Below are 13,241 nucleotides of genomic sequence, written 5' to 3'. Positions count from 1 at the left end.
GTTGGCAACAATCCTTCAAATAAATAAGAAAAGTGATGCTCATTATGGGCATCTTCATTGCTTCTTCTTCATTCTTCATTCTGCATCTCATCATCATCATCGTCGTCGTCATTATTATCGGCTCTTGTTTTCATTTAAATTTTCTCTTTTGAGCAAAACGAAGGGAAAGAAAAGCAAAGTTGCCAAGTGCTAAACAATTAATTAGAAAAGTTTTGCTGCTGTTTTTTTTTTCTTTCTTTTTTGTGCCTTTCTTTTTTTTTTTGGCCATTGGCCGCCTTGACTCGACTTCAAAAGCGATTTACAACTTGGCAAATAACATCAACTGACGCAATTGCAATTGAAAACGAAAATGTATTTTCTTTTTTCCAGCCGTCAAGTTAATAGAACTTGGTAATTCGTAGAAATGACAAAGACACACCTCATAGTAAATACGCTGCAAGAATTGCAAAATTTTATAGCATACTTTGCAGCGTTTCGTAGGAAAGAAAGATAGTTGAGTGTGCTCGACTGTGAGATACCTTTTACCGACTTTGAATAAGAAGAAGATAAACACTGCGGTATTTATATTAAAATATACCAAATTAATATAACACAAAAATATTAAAAATATACTGAAGGCGATGAAGTGATATGTTTAAAATATACCCAATACCTTAAAATATCCCAATTTAATACACCGAACATACTAAAAATATACTGAATACCTCATTTGGTATATCGGTGAATGAATGAATGATATTTGAAATATACCATAGAGGTAAAAATATACAAGATTGACAGCCAAAAATGCTACTAACAAATTTGTAAATAAGAATCATTTGAATATACCAAATTAATATAACACAAAAATACTAAAAAATATACTGAAGGCCATATTTAGTATATTGATGAAGTAAAATGTTTAAAATATACCTTACCTGTATTATTCTTAAAATATCCCAATTTAATACACCGAACATACTAAAAATATACTGAATACACTATTTGGTATATCGGTGAATGAATGAATGATATTTGAAATATACCATAGAGGTAAAAATATACCAGATTAACAGCCAAAAATGGCTGACATTTGAATTTCGTATTTGTTACTAGTAAGTACAAATTTCTTCACTCTTTCTCTCGCTCTCAAAGATTGCAGAGTATTCGAGGTTGAAATGCGGTTAGAACGCGTTGCTATAAAATGTTTTTATGCGAGTGCTTAAAACTGACCGCAGATAAACTTTGCTACATTGTATTCTAAATGGTCAAAATAATTACTTCATTAAATGTATATTAACATCTTTATGAGTTGCCTCAAAGAAGACAACAATTTTGGGGTGTGACGGAAAAGTTGTTTTGTAATATGCAAAAATTTGAATGTTAATTATTTTGTATTATAAAAATATACATTTTTCTTTTGTTATAAGGTAATTTGATTAGAATAAAGTTTTAATGATATATTAAAACTATATAAAGTAGTTGCACTCAGTTAGAGAGACTCTAACTTTAAAATTTAACATGTTAAATATGGTAGATGTTATAACATTTTTTGAGTCAGAGAATATACCAAATATACTGCAAAAATACTAAAAATATAGCATGATTTATATTATATTTGGTATATTGGTAAAGTAACTTAATCGAATTTATATACTGAAAAATACTAAAAACATATACCGAATAAAAATACTAAAAAAAAACCTAAATGTGCCAATAGCTATATTTGGTATATTGATATAGTACTATCAAAAGTCATTGGCATATTTTAGTAATTTTTGGTATAATCACATTAAAAATATACCATAGAGTGCGAAATATACCATATATACATATTTGATGTGTTTAGAGAAATATATAGCCATTGTTTCTTACGTTTTCTTTAAGTATTCCAACGTAATTTGTCTGTAGAAGATTTGTTTTTATAGTATAGAAAGAAAGAATCCAATAATATATGCGAAACATGATCATAGTTCAAGCTGAGTTCAAACTTTCTCCTTAAAGTTCACATTTTGCTTAAATGAAATAAAACTATTCGATATGAATGCGCAAATTTTTGGGGGCACGAGGCGTTATGAGATCCCTCTGCTCCCAAAAAAAATATATATGTATATACATATAAATATATAGAACCCATTTAGATGCTGTTATATTCGTATTTGCGACCCTTCGCATTGGTTTTTATGCTCCGAAAACGAGAAAGAGAATGAGAACGGGATCGGGGAACTGGGAACTGGGAATGTTCAATAAATGTTAATGTGCAATTTGGAGTTTTCCTTTCCTTCAGCTGGCAGGTACAACAAACACACAAACACACACACACACAGAGATACACATATGTATCTACATTCATTTATGAGTGTGTGTGAGTGTTTATATCTGTTGCAATTTATGAAAAAAAAGAGAAAAAGTGCAAAAAACATCAAAACCATTTTATGTGCTAACGAAATAACAAAAGCCGGTTCGCTGTGCGCGTGTGTGTGTATGTGTGTGGGTGTATGGCATACTCACTTACTCACACCCACACATACACATACACATACACATACACATACATAGACACACCCTGAGCAGCGGCCACGTCGAGAACACATAAAATGCAATGAGGCAACGTTTTTTTCCTTGTTGTTTTGTGTTCTGCATGTTGTTCGCTGTTTGTTGTTGTTGTTGTTGTTGGTGTTGTTGTCCTTTTTGTTGTTGTTGCTGCTGCTGCCGCAAATTCAATTTCCGCACATTGTGCGCAGCTCCCCAAAGCGCAAATTCCCAAAGCACCCACAACTACACACACACACATACACGTAGGCTCACTTGGCTCTCAGAGACATGCGCTTGCTCTCCTTTTAGTTTTACTCTCTCGTTTGCTTCCTAGACAATTTGTGTGAAGCATAGATTGCGCAATCTATCCATGGAAATCAAAACAACGCCCCACAAATACACTTGCACGCACACACACAGACAGCGAGCGCGAGAGCAAAAGAGAGTAAAACCCACACACACATGGCACGTAGAACATGAATGAATGCGCTAAATGTGCAAGCGCAAGAGCGAGAACGAGAACGAGTGGAAGCATAAAAGTGAATGAGAGAGAGCAGATCAGAGCACAATGCAGAGAGCAAGAGACTGCGCGCAAAGCAGAGCGAGAGCAGGTGTATGGTGAGGGGGGTTGGAGAGAGGAGGAGGGGGACAAGTTGGCCACCGGCCGGCAACCGAGAGACGAAACACGAAAAGGAGAGTGTGGAGAGTGATGGGTGGAGGGTGGAGGGAGGAGGACACACATAGTCGGCTCTTTGCTGCCCACATTTTTCAAGAGTGTGTTTGGGGACGAGAGGTGGGTAGGCGTGTCGCTAGGTGGGCGGCTGGCTGCTGAGATACAGATGGAGAGAGTGAATGAGAGACAGAGGGGTTGGGGGAAGAGAGGCGGGGAAGTAGTTTGCCTTTATGTTGTACATAGCATTGTGTCAGAGTTCAATATCCTGCATCAGCAGCAGCAGCAGCAGCAGCGGAGCAGTGTCAACTGACAGCAGGTGGCGCAGCCTGACGCTCAGGTGAATGCAGCACGACACCAAATAAGTGCGAGCGAGAGAGAAAGAGAGAACAAGATATATGTATGCATACAAGTTCACTTACATATGTGAACAAGGACCCGTTACAAAGCTTACATAAGCGCCAAAGTGATCGTAAAAAAAGCGAAATAAAGAGAGCAACAAATTAAGAAAAGAAAGGAATATCAAAGAAAAACAGATAAAGCAGTTTATCAATGAAAGCTTGAGACGTATATTAGAGTGAAAGAGAGAACAACAAACTTTACAAAAAGGAAGCAAAGCTAAGATTTAAGAAATTTGCATTATAAATAAATATTTGAACTTTAGATTAGAATGATTTTCTTCATTTTTTATTAAGTCATGTTAATCTGAATCACTTCGTCTGAAAATTTAATATAATACTCGTAATAATAAAATTATGTGATCCTAAAAAAAATATATAAAAAGTTAGATATACTTGATGATAGCAGATCAGAAATAAAAGGCTCTAATTATGATGAACCTAACTTATTTCAAGGCTTATAAAATGCACTAATTATTAGTAACTATACAAATGAAAAGATATTAAAAAAAGAAGATATATGAAAAAAGGATATTTCAAAAAATATGATGATTATATTTTATTATTGTACAGCAAAAAGGGAAAAATAATATAAAGAAAATAAAAACAAAAAGGATTAAGAGTGATAAAAATGAATGAGATGAAGAAATATATTATAATATATAATATATAATAATAATAATAATAATAATAATAATAATAATAATAATAATAATAATAATAATAATAATAATAATAATAATAATAATAATAATAATAATAATAATAATAATAATAATAATAATAATAATAATAATAATAATAATAATAATATAATAAAAAGAAAATAAAAACAAAATGGATTAAGAGTGATGAAAATGAATGAGATGAAGAAATATTATATTTGATCAACTAAAATACAATTATTATCATAATCTTATCTTTGAAATCAATTCAACATCAAAGAAGTTTTCACTCCATTGGAATCATTTTCAGAGAATGTTTCTGGTCAAGCGATTTGAAGTTGCAGCTAATTAGTCCAACTTGCATAGTTGTCTATTTAATTATGATGGTTATCGGGGAATACGAGTTCACCTTTTTTGTCTTTTGGGCGTTTTAATGCCGTCTCATTTGGTAGCGACACGGGGCGCCAACCCTTAACTACTTGCCACATGTGTTCGCTTATGTGTGTGTGTGTGTGTGTGTGTGACACGCTAATGAACGTCGAGGGTTGCTTCACTGTACCAGCCTAATGTCCAGGCTGAGAGAAGCAAGCGAAAGCAAGAGAGAGACAGGCTGAGAGAGAGAGAGAGAGAGAGTCTGGACCTGGTCCATTGGACTTGGGCTGATTGCTTGGGACGTGCATCAATTTATATCAATTCAATTCAATCGTCTACCTGAATGTTCTATGCAATTGCGAGTGCATTGAACTCGTTGCTAACAAGCTGACACTGAGAGGGAGAAAGAGAGATAGAGAGAGAGAGAGAGAGAGAGAGAGAGTGGACAAACAATTGCGAAAAATGGGGCGCTAACTAATTTTCGAACAATGCAAACTATGCAACACACTTGCCAGAGGCGTCCCAAAAGGGCGAAGTTTGGCAACAATGTAAACGAGATGTAAGCAAACAAAATTGTCGAGAATGCCGGTTAAAATTTATTTAAGAGAAGAACTAGCTTATTAAATAGCAGCAAACGTAACAAGCAGGAGTATATATAAAGTATATAGTACATATATATTTTTTATCCGCCTGCTTAGTACTCTTCAATGGAATAGTATATTAATATACTATACCAATTATAGCCTTCGATAGCTTAAAGTATATTTTCTGCTTATGAATTTTGTATATTTCGATAATAATACTAGAATGGCAGAAGTATATATAACATATGTATTCATGATATATTTGATGTTACATTATATTAATGTTTACATTTTTTCGTTTAATACATTTGGTATTTTGAAATAATAATAATGGAATGAATGGTATTATAAATTTATCAGAGAAGGAAATGTAACAAGCAGAAGTATACATAAAATATATATATTCTTGATCCGCCTGACAATCTGGTATGTTTAGTACTCTTTGGTATATTTTGAATGCAATAGTATATTAATATACCAATTATAGTCATGGAGTATGTGAAATTGGTATATTTAATCATTCTTTAAATTTTTTCATTCTTTAAATTGATAAAAATTAAGAATGTTTTTAATTTTAAATTAATCTGCTTGATGATAGAATGTGAAATTAGCCTGCACTGATTTCTATTTAAATTAAAACATGTTCTTTTTTTTTGAAGATATTATCTTAGTATCAATAAAAATAAAGGGGCAAGTAAATGCTCTTATTTTTTCTGAAAAGTATATGCAGTTAGTGTGATCATTCGACACAGACTCTTTTGAACCCCCCTCATTTTTGAGTAACCCCCGTTGCGACGCCTCTGCCTCAGCTTCTGACTGCAAATGTCATTACATAAGGTTTGCAAAAATGCTACATGAGAAGTGTCAATAAGTCGCCTGTGTCCATAAATTGTTCGACTGCAGATTTGACAGCTGTGATCCCCTACATACGAGTATTGGGTTTATCCCTTGGTGGTGGTTGTGGATCGTGCGTTAACCCGACAATGATGCACTTGGTGGTTGCTACATAGTTGGGATAGTTGGGAAAGTGTTACATTTAGCACGATGCGACTCAAAAATGCAAATGAATTCGTTCTGGTCGCATCGAGTTACCTTTTTTAGAGAACTGGTTTTAGTTTTTTTTTTTTTTCTTATCAACACTGTTTTCTCATTCATTCCCGAGCACGTTCCCCCTTCATTAGATTTAACCCTTTTGTTTTTGTCAAAACTTGAAAACATTTTGGCGTTTCGGGAAAGTTGAAAGTTGAAAATGAAGACATATGGCTGGACATTTTTTCTCATTTTTAATTTTCACAACAAGCGAAGGGATGGAATGGATCTTCAACTTGTTTTGTTCTATTCATACGCTTTTTTTCTTTCTCTCTGTTGTTTCGCCATCAAATGAATTAGACGTGTAATGGATCAAGTAAATGAAGGTAAATGGATGAAAGTGGCTTAGACCGCATTACATTAAAAGCGCACTGACAGCTCTATCTGCGTAAATCTGAAAAAAAGCGTGCCGTCTGTCTGTCTGTCTGTCCGCTTGCTTTTAAGCAAATGACTTGCTCAGTTTTTTAGATATCCATACAAAACTTGGTATACGTAAATATTATTGCAGTTGCTATCATATTATTAAGTTTCAATTCACTATTTCAATTTTACAAGTTATTATTTTAGTTTCGAACTTTATGATGGTGCACTGACAGCTCTATGAGAGTAAATCTGAAAAAAAGCGTGCCGTCTGTCTGTCTGTCCGTCCGCTTGCTTTTAAGCAAATGACTTGCTCAGTTTTTTAGATATCCATACAAAATTTGGTATACGTAAATATTATTGCAGTTGCTATCATATTATTAACTTTCAATTCTCTATTTAAATTTTACAAGTTATTATTTTAATTATTTTTAATTGTAATTAAGTTTAAATTCAATATTTGTATTTTTCAAGTAAATATTTTAGCTTAGAACTTTATATTGGCATACTGACAGCGTAAATCTGAAAAAAGTGTGCTGTCTGTCTGTCTGTCCGTCCGCTTGCTTTTAAGCAAATGACTTGCTCAGTTTTTTAGATATCCATACAAAACTTGGTATACGTAAATATTATTGCAGTTGCTATCATATTATTAAGTTTCAATTCTCTATTTAAATTTTACAAGTTATTATTTTAGTTTCGAACTTTATGATGGTGCACTGACAGCTCTATGAGAGTAAATCTGTAAAAAGCGTTCCGTCTGTCCGCTTGCTTTTAGGCAAATAAGTTGCTCAGTTTATTTAGATCCTTAGAAAAATTTGATATACATAAATATTATTGCGGTTGCTATCATAAAAACCAAATTTCAGTTCTCTATTTGAACTTTTCAAGTTAATATTTAAGTTTAGCTATTAGCTAGGAGTTGTTGTTATAAGGCATGAAATATTGACAATTACTGTTCAGTACATTATTTATTTATTTACTTTTCGGTGGAATTCCAGAGATTCCAAACTACAATAGTATACTTAATGTTGTTGTATATGTGTGTGTGTGTGTGTGTGTGTGTGTGTGAGTTTCGCCCACATTATGAATGGTTATTTAGCACACAAGCTATAAATGGCAAGCAACCACTTGACACTCAATACTCAAGGCCTCACACACACACTTACATATTCGCATAGAGATACTCATTCACACAGAAACACACTCAAGTAAAAAACGAGAACCACCCCAAACAAAAAAAAAAAAAAAAAAAAAAAAAAGAAAAAGAAACAAAATTAAACGAATTGGGTCAAAAGATAAACGGAATTATCTTCAAGAGCCTATGAGAAAAATAAGAAACACTTTAAATTTGCAAAGAGTGTGGGACGCACAGCAGAAAAGGAAAACATAAAAAGAAAAATACAACGAAATCCTTTAAAAAATGCAAACGGTTGCCACTCAAGCGGCAACCAGCAAAAGCAACAACAAGAGGAAAAACAACAGCAACAGCAAAAGCAAAGGCAAAGGGAAAGGCAACCAACCCCCCAGAGTTACCCAAACTCAAGCCTCAAACCCTCCCCCTTGCCCCTTTGGTAAGAGAAAGCAGCCAAGCAACAACGAAAGCAAGCAAAACCACCAAAAGTAACCGACTGATGTTTAGCTTGACTGCTTTGGCTCATCTCCCCTCCCACCCCCTCGCTTAACCTTAGGTCTGCTGCTCATCTTCAACGTTGTCAACTCAAATGTTGAAATTTCATTATTTATTATACGGAAGCTGTGTGTGCGATCCAGCGAATTTGTCTGTGTGGGAGAAACGAAAAGTAAATGTGCGTGTGTGTAAGTGTTGGCGTATGCCTGAGATAAAGTGTGTGAGCGCGCGGGCATGTGTGGAGTAGACGAAGTCTATGCGAGAGAGTGATTCAGTACGAAAACGAGAGAGAGCAACTGTTGAGAGAGCGCTTGTGTGAGAGCAACTCAACGTGCAAGTGCCTGTATGTGCGTGTGTGTGTGTGTGTAACTGCTATTGCCGCTCTCTGCTTTCTGCTGGCAATAACTTACAACCGGCTGCCGGCATAAATATCATGCGCTCTCTCGCTCTCGCGTTCATTTCCCCCTTGCTCCACCTTCTACTGCATGCGTATCCTTATTGCGTGTTATGCAGCAGCAGAGTTCGGTGAAGGGGTCGAAATTTTCATTGTGTTTTCTGTCAAAGCTTTTATCTTGCATCCAATTGGGAATATATACAATACATATACATATATATCTACAAATATAATCCAATTAACTTGTCTGAGAACATCAGCCTCAAACTTCAAATGCTTTAACCAGCTTTAAGTATGCAAATTATTGCGAGCAGAATATATTGCGAGTACTTAGCTCAGCTTTTGACGGCAAAATCTATGCAAATTCATATTCGAAGCTTCCCTCTTGAAATTGTTTAGCTCTACTATAAATCTTCTTTAAGCATGCTGTGAGCTTTTGTACGATTTGCATAAATAATTGCAATATGGCAAAATTATGATAATTATGGAAATTCGGAGACATTTTTTTTACTGCAAATGTACTTGCTAAGCAAAAATGTACTAGCTTGAGTTAGGCAAGTATTTTCGGTCTTTTGAGACGTGTTTCGAATTTATTATTTCAATTATTAAAATTAAAAAGTATATATCTTTTAGATTGCATTTTGTTTCAAATAAAATCTTTTATTTATGAGAGATGTTGTATTTTGCAATATTTATTTCAAAAATTTGATATATTCTTTTTTAAAATGTAGTTTTTTAAATCATTTCATTTTTATTATATTGTGTTTAATTTTTTCTTCTATTACCTTTTTCATCTTTAATTCTTCTTTAATAGTAATATTAATGTACAACTGTATTCAGCTCGTTATTTATGCAAAATTTGCATTCTCTTTAGATATGAAAAAAAAAACTCTACTGCGCTTTGATCGGCGATGATTTGCGAAGGCTTTTGCGATAGAAGTAAATATTTAAAGTACTCTCGTGCTTAAAGTGGCTTTTAGTTAATGTTCGTGTAACTCGTCTGATTTGCATTTCAAAGTATATAGCGCCATATCTGTGAGTATGATGGCTATATAGCTAGATACACACTTGCACGCCCGTATTTTGCATTTAAATTTCCCCGAGCGACACGCTGGCACTCGCCCACAACACCCCACTCCCTCTACTTTTCATCACCCACCAGCAACAACACACACACTCATACACGAAGAGAGCCAAGCCAAAATAATGAGAGAGCGCCAGAGCAAGAGCGCGAGTGAGAGCAAAGGCGATGGCGTGACGTGACGTGAGCTATGGACTCTCGGCTATCGCTGTCTCGCTTTCCCAAAAGGGTGTGTACTATGCCGGCCGGCTGTAAGCGTAGAGCTTATAGAGCAGAGCGAGATAGCGCGCTACGCGTGCGGTGGTTGTGCGCTCATTTGCTCTCCTAGAAATGTTGGAAGAGTGGGGCGGGGGGTATAAAAAGGGATACTGCTGCTGTAAGGACGACCGAGAACCGAGGACCGAGGACCGCGGCGCCTGTTTGCTGTTTCTGCTTTTTTCAGTCGTACGTGTTCGTTCGTTGCTTTCGTTCGGTTTTGATTCTCCATTCGGTTGTGTTTCTCAATTCGAGAACATTCATTTATAATTTTTTGACTCCTCTGCACCAGTTTTTGTGTTGTATTCAGTTACGAATTTGTTGTGTTCTCGGTTTTTTCCAAACTAAAAATCAAACAACAACAACAACAACAAAAACCACAACAAGGAACTAGAAAAGAACACACACACACACAAAAAGTACACCAATAACTGTGCATGTCGCTCTTTGTGCAATAATAAATCTATAGTACATAGATATATATATTTAACTAACTATCGCAACTATCGTACACTTTCGATTCGTTCTCATCATTATTATAAATAATTTTTTTTACGTTCGTGTCGGGCCCTGGCAATTGCAATAAAACGAAAACACGAAAACACGAAACAACGTCCTAGTCAAATTTTTGTCACATTTTTTTTTTCGTGCAAATTTTCTCGAAAATATCGTGCAAAGTGTCTGCCAAATAGCAACCACAACAACAACAGCAACTACTAAAGCAACAACAATAATAACAACAACAACAACAACAACAACAGGAGCAGCACTTGCAGCGTCGTTATTAGACAAAGCCGTCAGAGCGAGACACACGCTGCTCTTTCTCAGCAACAACAAAAAAGTAAGGAAAAAGAAAACGAAAACGAAAAAAAATTCAAACTTTGCGACATGGCGAGACAAAGCGTAAACGAGACAGACGCAAAAACTTTGCCAACTGCAGCAGAGCGCTATAGCGTAAGAGTGAGAGCGAGAGCGAGAAAGACAGAGCAAGTTCTGCAATCAATAGACCGAGCATTGTTTTATCTATTCACAAAAAAAATCCAAATAGAAGTTGCCATGTTCTCACTTTTTTTGTTGTTGCTGCTCATGCTTTTTTTTGTATTTGATTTTGTTTGCTTTTTTTTTTTTGGTTGTCTAGTCTAGCTATTGCCAAAAAAGTCAAGTGTTATAACAACAGAAGTATAACAGTTATAAAAGGTGCTTGTTATTTTTTTGAAGTGTGTGAAAAAGATCTTAGCTAAAGATAAGATTATCTACAATGTAACTGAAATATTACTCAAAATGGTCTATTGGAAGCGTAGATCTATTTCTATGTATAACAGTTGACTGTGCTACACAGCTGAGAGTTATACTAGATGCAAATGTGAAGCTCGAGGCTAGCAGACCGTATAACTGTGTTTGTATGTGTGAGCGGGGGGTGTGTGTGTGTGTGTGTGAAAGTGCAGGGTTGAAAAGGGTAAGCGTAACGAGTTGAAAGTTGCAAAAGAAAGTTTTCAACTATGCATTCATTCTAGTAAGGGGTGTTCGACAAAATAACATTTTAAAATGGAGGTTGACAAATGCAACAACAACAAAAAGCAGTCTCAAAGATCACGAAAACTGATTACCACTCAAAGTAGAAGTTAAACATTTTTGCGATATAAGATTTGAGCTTAAGAAATGGTTTTTTAAGACAGCGATTTTTTATGAAAATTCAATTTATAGAAAAAAAGGAAGATAAAAAGAATTGTCAAAGATGAAAAATTGAAAAGAAGCTGAAGATAATAAATTAAATTATTTTGCAAAATTTAAAAATTCAGAAAAGTTGCAAATATATTTTAAAATCTACTCATTTCTTGAAACGAAAATTTTGAAAAATTCAAGCTAATGATTCAAGAAAATGAAAGTAACGGCAAGCCAAGCAATATTTAACAAGTAAGAAAGCTAATTTCGAGTGAGTTCAACTTTGAGATACTCGCAAGCCATTTTCACCAAATAAACATACTGAAAAAATACCTAAAATATACCGAAGAATCTATTTGGTATGTCGATCAAGTACTAAGCTAAAGTAACCACTTTTATTTATATAAATTTACTTCTTAGATAACTTCTACAACACTAGCAAAGACTATATTTGGTATATCGATATACTAGAGAGAGCAAAACATACCAGATTGTCATCCAGAGCAACCACTTTGATGCATATAACATTATTTCTTATCCAACTTGTACAACTCTAGCAGAAAAGAATGAGAAAAAGCTAGTTAAATCAGAAAGCTACAAATGCAACTGCGGCTGTCTCTGTTAACATTCTGCCTCGCTCTTGCGTCAGCTGCAACCAGAATGCCATGTCGTTCGCTCTCTCTCTCTCTTTCGCTCACTCTCTTTGATTCTTGGTCGCTTGCACCCTTGGCCGTCAAGACCGAGACGCAGACCAAGAACATGCACAGACCCAGACCGAGAACGAGAATGAACCCTGACCCACCTCAAGGTGCTGTGATGTTCAGGGAGGGGGAGGGGGGGGCGGCGACACACATTTTAAATGAGGTCACAGATATCGGCGCAAAAGTGTCAATTACACATTTCCTTTTCTTTGCGCTGCTTTGTTTCTGTTTCTGTTTTGTTGTTTTTTTCTTTCTTTCTTTTCTTCTCTGCTTCTTGTGCACTTTTGCACCCTTTTTGGGTACAGCTGGGTTAGGGGGAAGCTCTAAGGGTTGGCTGACCAGATGGGGGCGAGGTGAGGTGAAGATGAGAAGGAAGGTGAGGAGGAGGAGGAAGGTGAGTTCTTTGAGATGCAGCTTCGTGTCGGTGTGTGTGTGAGGAGGAAGGTGCTACAATTCCTTTGTTTTGGGGTCGTCCCTCTTTGCTTTTGTTGTTGCCCTTTTGCTACCTCTCGAGTGTCACGTTGTTGTCGTTGCTTAGGCTCTTGTTTTGAGTTCATTGAACGCGAGGACAGCCGCAACACACGCTCACACCGTGCACAGGGTGTGGCAGGGGGTGCTAGAGGTGCGGGGTGCGGGGCAACAGACGTGCCTTGGCTTGTTTGTTTGTTTTGCGCGTCAGGTTTTTACCCTATTTTCAATGCGCTCCTTTCTAAGCCTCACACACACACACAGGATCAACTTCCTTACTCTCTCCCCTTTCTATCTCTCTCTCTCTCTCTATTCCTAATTCGCTCTCTCTATTTGGCTCTCTCTTCCTCTCTCTCAATGTTTTTCAACCCCTCAGCTGCATTCATCCAATTGGACCAATG

General features: G+C 35.8%; 1 protein-coding gene across 5 annotated transcripts in view; it reads left to right on the top strand.

Annotated features, from left to right (window-relative positions):
* LOC132795352 (ELAV-like protein 1) overlaps positions 1 to 13,241 on the top strand; it is a 44,809-nt gene that overhangs the window by 16,895 nt on the left and 14,673 nt on the right. The window contains exon 1 of one of the 5 annotated variants that reach the window (XM_060806016.1): positions 10,399 to 10,850. The exons of the other annotated variants lie outside the window; for them this stretch is intronic. The gene's annotated coding sequence lies outside the window, so the exon portion shown is untranslated. Of the gene's footprint in view, positions 1 to 10,398; positions 10,851 to 13,241 lie in introns of those variants that run through there. 5 annotated transcript variants of the gene reach the window in all.

This window comes from Drosophila nasuta, chromosome X (genome assembly GCF_023558535.2).
Source record: "Drosophila nasuta strain 15112-1781.00 chromosome X, ASM2355853v1, whole genome shotgun sequence".
NCBI classification, from domain to species: domain Eukaryota; kingdom Metazoa; phylum Arthropoda; class Insecta; order Diptera; family Drosophilidae; genus Drosophila; species Drosophila nasuta.
This window is presented reverse-complemented; position numbering and strand designations above follow the sequence as displayed.